Source organism: Anarrhichthys ocellatus, unplaced genomic scaffold, assembly GCF_004355925.1.
Source record: "Anarrhichthys ocellatus isolate YVR2014 unplaced genomic scaffold, GSC_Weel_1.0 scaffold28, whole genome shotgun sequence".
Taxonomy (NCBI): domain Eukaryota; kingdom Metazoa; phylum Chordata; class Actinopteri; order Perciformes; family Anarhichadidae; genus Anarrhichthys; species Anarrhichthys ocellatus.
In genome coordinates, this window is record NW_022280058.1 from 1157183 (window position 1) to 1167037 (window position 9855).

Sequence of the window (9855 nt, forward strand, 5' to 3'; positions counted from 1 at the left end):
GCAGTGCCACCTCCGAGGCAACTTAAGTAACCCTTTAAAAATCATGGTAGACCACGGGATGAACGACATGTTTAACTTATTTTTAATACTTTAATCGTAAGAACGCAGCAGAGGATTTAATCAAGACGCAGGACCACACACACACACTTGGCTGAATGATTTCAGAGTGGTGATTACAGGGACTTGGGATCTCACAGAAATCAAACTGGACTTCAGAAAAAAACAAATATGGACGGTCGTCAGATGGATGGAAGTTTTGCCCTAAAAAACAAACAAAAAGAAAACCAAAAAAATGCATGAAGTCATGGCTGAGAAAGCGTTTTGCACGAGATTAAACGAGCACTGAAGCTTGTCCTCCTTTGCTACGGTCCACCAGGCTCGGGAGACAAAAGTTCTATTCGTGCTTGTTGGCAGCTATACTTCTGGCACACACGACTACAAATATGAAGCAAAACACGACAAAGCACATTATTAAAGTAGAAAAAAACTGAGTGTAGAGGGACACTCACAGTTAACTACCAGGTTGAAGACTTGGTGAATCAATGCCCAGCACGCACAGCTCTGTCTGGTGTTTCACATTAGATGATGATATAAACACTTACCAAACACTGTGTGTAGTTGCTGCATTGCTCGTCCCAAGAGCTCAAATAGAGATTAACTGTCTCATGTGAGTCGGCCTCGTGCCCGACAGAAACCCCAGGCAGAACTACCAAACGCTGAAAAGTATCAGCTGTGTTTCGCAGGGCAAACGTCTCAACCGTTCACCTCGGGAAAGCATCAATAACCTCTCAGTCGATGTAGTTTTGTCACAGGGGTCGCATTGCCGACGTGCGTCACATAAAAGATAGCTTTTGTGTCTTTGGCTGGAGCTCTCTTTGAAGTCCCAATCGAAGGATCAGTGTTAATTACTGTGCATGTTCTCTTTGTGTAATGATGTTTTCATTGAGCCTAATAGATCCAAGTAGAGTTATGGAGGATCCCAGTTCAAAGGAGACCGTCGTTTTGATTTTGGTTCAAGCACAGATGCAAAGGTTAAAATGCTCATTGTTGTCTAAGTGGCAATTATGCCCTGAAAACGGAGGGTAACGTCCCCAGAGATTAGTCGATACTATTGGTGGAAACCAGCAAACACACACACACACACACTATCATAGACCAGCGTACAAGGTCACAGATACACACAGCACATATTGTAGATACACAAAAGACCTATAGACACAAAGAAGAAGCGGCAGGTGTAACAGACTGATGGGATAAAATCTCTGGATCGATACAAAGCGACGGAGGATAATAAAGGAGCTCGGCTATGTGTGGATGTAATTGTGAAAACATCACGAATGGCCATTCTGTTGCCATGGTGACTGTAATAATGTTGTGTCCTGAAGTTCGGGTCAGATATGAAAAATCCTCCACTTGGTTTTCTTTCTACCTCGTTGTTTAATTAGAGACATTTAATTACTAGAATGATGACATTTTTACGTTAACAAAAAATGAATCGAAACTTCTCCGTGCAGACACATTAATAATCCGTGCACCAAGGGGAATAAATCCAATCTCATATGTCAATAAACTGTGAAGTTCACAACATTTTTTTAAAGAGTCGCAGCTCTCCTCGGCCTGCTCCGCTGACTTCTACTTCTTCAGTGTGTGATTTCCTGAACAGCCTTGAGAGAGAGAGACCAGGTGTGAACCTGCTGCCCCTGTTCATTTCCTTTCCAACAACAGTAATTAGTTGATTAAAACCAGAACGAGGCGACGTTCATATAATTACAGCGCTTATACAAGCGCCTTAACAAGGTTTTCTTTATTGCGTCAAGGTCGTACTGTAAGAATTGACGGAGCTGGTCTTTAACCAACTTCTGCATCAATTCAATTTAAATTTACACCTCACTCAGCCCTGGAAGAAAAGATGTTAATGTCGCTCTATAATCATAGCAATGCGACAGCTTGTAGTCTGCTTTACATTGTACGGTTGTGTATTGTTATATTGTGCAAAAACAGATGTTGACGCACCAGTCGGATGTTGATTTCTCCGTTTCCAAACACGGTGTTTCTATTCAACAGGTCAAATTGGAAAAAATGCTGAGCTCGGACCTGCTGGACACACAGAAACAGGAAGTGCATGCTTGATTTACTCTTTAGTAAGGACTTCAATTGATGTGAATGGGAGACAGATACTAATACTCACAGCACGTAAGTGTAATGTCGCTGTGCCTTAAACCTGATGTTTCTAGCCACTTGGGAAGAAAACATTGACTATTATAAGTCAAGACTGCGAACAAACAGTTGCCTATTTGCGCTGAGAGTAACCTAAGCATTCCTTTAGAGTCGTGTCTCTCTCTATACCTGACTGATGTGAGTCCAATATGTATTCTCCTTTTTGCTCGGTCTTTGGTCTCCAGCATCTCTTGAGAGAAATATCTCTCTTTAGTTGCCATATGCTCCACTATGTTCACCAGCTTGTTGCTAACTCTGCTGTTTGTTGCTGAGCAGGGAGTGTACAGTTGTTGTTTCGAACCCTTTTTAGTCCAGAAACATGAAAGCAAAGTTCAACGGGCTGAAAGAATTCTCTTTGAGTTCAACGCTACAGGCCTCTCCATTCTCATGCAAGTAGTCCTTCGATTCATAGTTCATTTTCAAATATTGATTATAGCCGCTCTAACTGTTTATTTATTTTAGCATGGTCGTATTAGGTGCAGCTCTATTGAAATTGAGATAAAGACATAAAATGCACTTTTTGTAGCAGCATCAAAACTGTTTTCAAGTTACAACTAACAGTTAAAACCAAGAACAAAAAAATGATACACCTTTTATTTTCCTCATTTGTGCTATTATATCACCACCTCCTTAAGTCTTATAGTCATCCTTTTAGCATGTTTAAAATGTTCCATCAAACTACCATAATTGAAGTATTACCTTTAATATCGTGGTTTGGGTGATAGAACGTTTCCTAAATGCAATTTGGTTTCGATTTTTATCTTTTGTTTTATTTGTTTAGTTGGTGATTTCAAGAAGAATTTACTTTTCTTTTTAAACTGTGCCAAGTTAGAATTATTATTTATCATTGGAATACTTTATTTTTCCATATATACTGAATTGTATGCATGCCTAGTTCAGCAGTATACATTTTCAGCTGATCTGCTGTGCACTGACTAAAATACTCTCTAGATTAGCTACTAAGTGCATTAATTGAACATTTCCATTTAATTAGAACCGAATCAAATCACTCTTTCCAGAAAACCTCCGAAGGTATTAAGACATTTTATTTGGCCGATGTATCAACCAATTACAGCCCACATCTGCTTTTTTAATTTTTTTATTTACACAATATTAAAGTGCGTTTAGGGACTCCTCTCTCAGCGACGTCTCATTGCAGCCTATTGCACACAGTAAACGACAAGTCCATGTCTAGTATTGCGGTGTGATGTTATCGTGGCAGACGCGTTACATAACAAGTTTGTCTGCTTTGTGACACAAGTGAGCATATTGTTGGCTTCACTTTGCACTGGCAGACTGTACGCACTCCCTGAGACTTCAGCTCAATTGCCCTCCATCCCTTTGTGCTTCTATATACGGTTATTTCTCTCTCTTTTTCTTTTCTCCCTCTTCTTCGTTTGCCCACCTCCTTGCTGCCTTTGGCAAGGCCGCAGTCGCCTTGGCACTGTCCCTGCTGCAAGGATCCCTTCTCTCCATCTATCACCATCATTGGCTCTGATTTTCTGCATCGTGGAAGAGCTTCTCCGGAAGACCCGCCGGAATTCCACACAGGGGGATACGCAGTCATGCACACACACACACACACACACACACACACACACGGCTTACGTGCAAACACACACATCCTCAGACAAAACGTTGCCTGATATATCATTTTTCACCTCTTTATTTATTCATCTCTATCTGTCCATCTATCCATTGGCTTCGGTCTCCTGGGCGGATATCTTGCCTGATGAATAATTTACTGCTGTTAAAGGAGACCACCCGAGGGGGACAGAGGAGGGAGAGAAGAAAACAGAACGAGGACAGGTAAAGTGAGGAGGAAGGAGAGATGAGAGACCTTTTTGTTAAGAAAGGAAATCCTGATATGGAAGGGAGGAAACAGGGGAGGAGAGGGATGCGCAGCCGAAACACACAGCCGAGCACTGTGAGACACATGGCCCGTGATCATGTCTAATTAATGACGGAGGGATCAGCCTATTAAACAAGGACACAGGCTGAAAGCTAGCCTGGAAGGGGGACACCAACGGGTGGGAGGAGGAGGAGGAGGAGGAGGAGGAGGACGTCAGAAAGGTGGCAGATAATTTGCTCTCCTTCGTTGAACGTAGGAGAAAAATTCAGGGTGTAAAAGAGCGACAAAGAGGATGAGGGGGTCTGAGGGAGAAAAGAGAGGCATCAGGTTCCACCCGAGCTGCTGTTCTATTAATAGAAGTCAGAGCACATTGGGGAGGGGAAACCAGCCAATTAGAATCAAGCTGCACTACCAGTGGTAAACCCTCAGACACATGCATGCAGAAACCTGTCAGACTTGCTGGTATTGTCACCTGGATCATCTCTTCAGAGACCTCCATGGGAAGCCGCGGGCGTCGTTATCCAAACCCAGACGCTCACCGACGACGTTTGGTTGGTCGGCCGCGTCGTGTGCAGGAACGGTGCCGCACAGGTTGAAATTCTCTGGTTCGGGCCTGAGGGGCTCTGATGCACTTGGGGATTTTGTGTGGTAGTGGTGATGTAAACCAGCAGTGTTGCAGCAGTGAAATAACAAATTGTTACACACGGTTTACATCTGGTTTAGATGTTTCCTGTGTAACCGCGGTTGCAGTGCAGAGACGATCTACTTTTACCCTTCTGCCGGCATTAAGAGGTTGCACTTTCTTCTCCCCCATGAGTCCTAGCCCACTTCATAAATCATATACAATTCAATAAGGAGAGACTTAAGTGAAAGAAAAGATGAAAGAGTAATTGAATCAATCAAAAGTGGTTGTCAATTAATCACTGGGCAGGTGGTTCGATCCCCAGCTCCTCGTATCCACATGTGCCCCTGGCCAAGAATTCAATTACTCCTGATGGTATCAGTATAGACGGGAAGAAAGTTGAGCTGTTATGAAGGTAAAGGCTGCCTGGGTTGCATGAAAGATGACAAAAAACAATTTAAACTTGATTGTGTCAAGGTTTTCTCATGTTTAGATTTAGTTGCTTTTCTGTTGCAATGAAAGCCACCTAATCAATCAAAATAAAAACAAAAGACATCTTGGAATAAATTAAGCAACATTTGGGCATCTTAGCTGGGAACGTTAACTGCTGTATCAGCAAACTTTGAGTTTTAAAGGCAGTAAAAGCTAAATGACGATGTAAACGTTTGCTTACATAAAACAAACAACACGCAGACTGCACTGCGGAATCACCGGGGGAACATAAACTTAATGTAGACGGCAGTATTCTCGGCTCAGATGACTGATGATGATGATGATGAAGGTTTTGTTATTGTGTCACACATACAAATATGTTCAGCCTGCAGATACCGAAAATGTATATTAAAGCAGCTCCACACTGCAGTGCATACATTTTCTTGTGACGTTTAAAATCTTTCCGATTTTTGATCTTCCAAATCACACAGCTCACACAATCTATTTTTCCGGTGTATATTTTAACTTTTGCAACTAGAGATATTTGACTCAATGAAATCAATCTCGGAATCATAGATAAGCTTTTTTTAACGAACAACTTTGCCAGTGATGTAGTCAACAAAGAAATAAATTCCCCAGTGCGTGCTACATTGACCGAGAAAGCTGACCTCTTCTGCTGCAGAGCTGTGCCGGCTGTGCCTACATGTACCAGGATGCATTGCGCGCAAATTTCACTACGTTTGATAAATAAAGAAAATAAAGGAAATATTCTAACACCTAAAATCAACCACACACCTTCTGAATTAACGTTTTTCTTTAACACCGGACATAAGTACGACACAGTCACGTCTCTGGTGTACGGAAGAACGACGGATTTTGTAGTGTCCATGTAATATGTTTGCCTTAAACAGCCAATGGGCCGACTGTACAGACGTTAGCTGTAAGCTATCTAGTAGAGGACACATTAATAGCGTGTGTGTCTGTTCGGATCAGCCTCGGTCTGGATTCACCAGGAACTCCAGTTCTTTGTTGTTTAGCAGTTCCATTTCCTCCAGTCAATCTCATTTTTCATCTCTTCTCTGTATGTTTATGAAGCAGATTCATTAAGCCCTGGGATTCGCATTCATTTTTCCCTCAAGTTGACATGTTTTCAACGCGGGCAGAAGGGTCGCTGCATTAACTTGCGCTGCCCAGAGCTCTAATCACAAATTTCCATTGACTTTGACCTCAAAAAGTTGTTTCACATTTTGTCTGAACACAGGGTAAAAACGTCAGTTTGGGGGTTTATCAGGGGAGGGGGGGTTATCGGGTAAGATTCTAGTCTTAATGCTAAGCTAACCAGCTGCTGGTTCTGTAGGAAAGCAAATAAGCGTATTTCTCAAACAGATTATTCCTTAAATGTTTTGTCTGAGCGATGCTGTTTCTAAGATGCCACAGCCTGTCACTCTGCTCCCTCTAAATTGACTCCTTTTTATAGTTTTGATCACATGAATTTTACGATTATTGATCTGCTAGGGTGAACCCTAACATCACTTTACGGTTCTCAGTGTCAACTTGGGGACGGTCGTGAAAAATAAATAATTGATTGAGATTATCCACAAGACTGAAGTTTAAGTGTGCTGAATCAAATCTGCTGCAGAGTGGAGATGATTTACTTTGTTGGGAACGTTTAGCCCCGGACGCCGAGGTTCCCTTTCAACCCACATTATTGATTCTCTGCATTACTCCATCGTTCGCTACCTTCCCTCTTGTTCTCTTTCATCCTCTTAATTTCATCTCTCTGCCTCCCTCGGAGTCTCTCTTCATTGAGATGCCGTCCCCTTCCCCACATCCATCAGAGCATCGCCTCCCTCTCTCTCCCACTCCTCTTATCTCATTACTCTCTCTAATTAGCCCCAAACGAGCCCGCAGGAACCAATAACACGCCTTTGCTCATGCATATCAATGAGATTCACACCCACACACACACACACACACACACACACACACATCTGTATAGTCATGTTTTATTTGTGTGTGTCACTGCATACGTCCGCGTTATTCACAGCAGTCTTTCTGATATTTGCATTTGTTGATTCGGCCATGAGTTTTTGGCAGACTTTACTTTGGTTGATTATGCAAGAGTTGGTGTGTGTGTGTGTGTGTGTGTGTGTGTGTGTGTGTGTGTGTGTGTGGCCAGCTTGGATCTCAGTTGGATACAGGAAATGCATATTTGGTCGGGAACAGATGATTGTGAGGCACACTGTCCCAGGCAGAACTCTGTACCAGGAGGTGGCCAGTAAACACACACACACACACACAGACACACACACACACACACACACACACACACACACACACACACACACATTCTGTTCACTTGCAAAAAAAGAAAAAACATGCACAAGCAAAGAAACAAGTCCATTAATCAGCGCCAAACTTAAGAGATTATTTTATGCTTCTTTTCACACTGGTAGACGTAGATGTTTTTTCTTTATGCTTCTGAATGCATTGTTTGAACATAATATTTTGTAAATATAGTGACATTCAGTCGAGTGGTGGGTTTAAACGTGGTGAGAGGGTTTATTAGTCAGCTGTGTGTGACCGAGACGGGAAGTAACCGAGGCACAGCTGCAAGTGCAGCTAAACAAACACTCATACATAAAAGATGAGTTCCTCTCCACCCTGCTTTCTCTCTCTCACACACACACACACACACACACACACACACACTATATCTGAAAGTGTTTACCTGAATGTATTGACTAATCTTCTTTTTATAGGATTTAATTTGCTATCTCTCTGTGTGCTCAGGAACTGGACAAACAAGGTTCCTCGGTTCCACTTATTTTAAACCTGTCTGGATCTGTGCACCTGTGTTTATTTCTGTCTTTTCCTCCTCTCCTCCCCCCCCCCCTCTCCTCCCCTCCTCAGGCCTCAGTCTGTCTGAGAGGACAGAGAAATACCTCTAGTTTCTTTTTAAATAATCATCGCCACTCGGCTACGAATCTTGTGTCCGTGTATGAAATGGGCTGTGCCATCGCTCCCCGTGCCTCAGCTAAGCCTGTTTGCTGTTGTGTGATGAATTAACAGCTTTGTATATTATGACTGTGCGTGGAAGCAGGTCACGGTGAATCAATAGTATCTGTGGAGTGAAAAGAAACACAATCTCTCATCTTCATCTCTGTCTCACAGCTGTATCTGTCTTTTTCTTGCCTTCTCTCTCTCTCTCTCTCTCTCTCTCTCTCTTTCTCTCTCTCTCTCTCTCTCTCTCTCTCTCTGGTTTTACCTCATGCACCCAAAAGCAATGAGTGACTTGAAGGGCAGAGGGTGAAAACACAAGTGAACCACAGAGAGCGAGTGAGTGACAGAGGCAGAGAGCAGAGGGAAATGGAAGGGATAGACCATGTAAAAGAGACGGGAGAAAGAGATTGTCTCCGATATCGATTTGGTAATCCTCGTCGTGCTCTCTGGTGATTTTAATCTTCCTCCTACACAAGATGAGGAGACGCAGAGAAAGGGCGAGAGAGAAGAGCAGTACATGGAGGGAGGGAGGGAGGGAGGGAGGGAGTGGTGGAGTGAGAGACGAGAGAGGAGGAGCAGTGCCATCCAGTGGTGCAGAGGAATGCTGCAGCACTGAGGGTTTCTCTCCTTGTTTCATTGATAAACATCTGTTACTGTGTGCTTGTGTTTGTATGTGTGTGTTAACAAAGCGTGCTGCTCATTCATAACTTCACGAGCCAAATGCAAAAACACAGTCGACTCCTTTCAGCCCTCTTTTTGGAACAGACGCTGATAAACAGTGAACATATGGTCCCCCAGACACACTCTGACCTTGAAAGCACATTTAGACACACATTTTTTTTTGCGTGTATGATTAGTCTTTATTTTCACAAGAAAAACTAAAATCACAAAAATAACAAATTATAAATAATGACAATATTCTAAAGCATACAGTATTGCCAAAATAACTTTTATACGTACTGTTTTTTATATTTTAGTCTCAGCCAGAGCAACTTAAAGCTGTTATAATGGTTTTCCTTGTTGACAATGGATCACATGACTTGTTGGTGTCTTTTAGCTTATTGTTTTGTTTTATAGCCTGGTTCAGTCTCACGGATCTCGTTGTTCCTGTTTTCAGCGATAAGGCTCTGATACCCCTTACTGCACACTTGGTCAGCACTAAACATTAAACAGACACAGTTAGCGACGAGTTGGTGAACATAATGCAGCATTTAGCAGCTAAATATAATGATGATCAGATGTTTTTCCACTTTTCTTCTTGAGAATAAGTTCCTGGAACTCTTGATTGTGATAATTGCGAAAGGCCTTTTTCAAAAACAATTAATGATGTCTGAATTTCAGGATCCTGTTATCGTGCCCTCTGGTTCGCTGTCACTCTCAGATCCATCAATAATGTTAACACCTGTTCTTGTCCTACTATAGCTGTTAGTAGGGTTGCTTTACCTGTAACTAATATAAATATGTTAAAACATATATTTATTCAGTCCAAAATCTGGTGGAAGAATGTCATGTGGTGGAAATGTTCATGTGTCCACATACTTTTGTCCACATAGCGTATCAAAATATACACCCTGTTCAAAGCTCTCTCTCACAAAGAAGCCTATTTTCTGCCTGCCGCTCTATCTCTTCTATTTTCCCTCCGGCTACATTGCGATGACATCAGAAGCCATTTATTAACATGGATTATATGTCGACGGGAACAAAACCTGTCAGATGATCAGCAGCTACA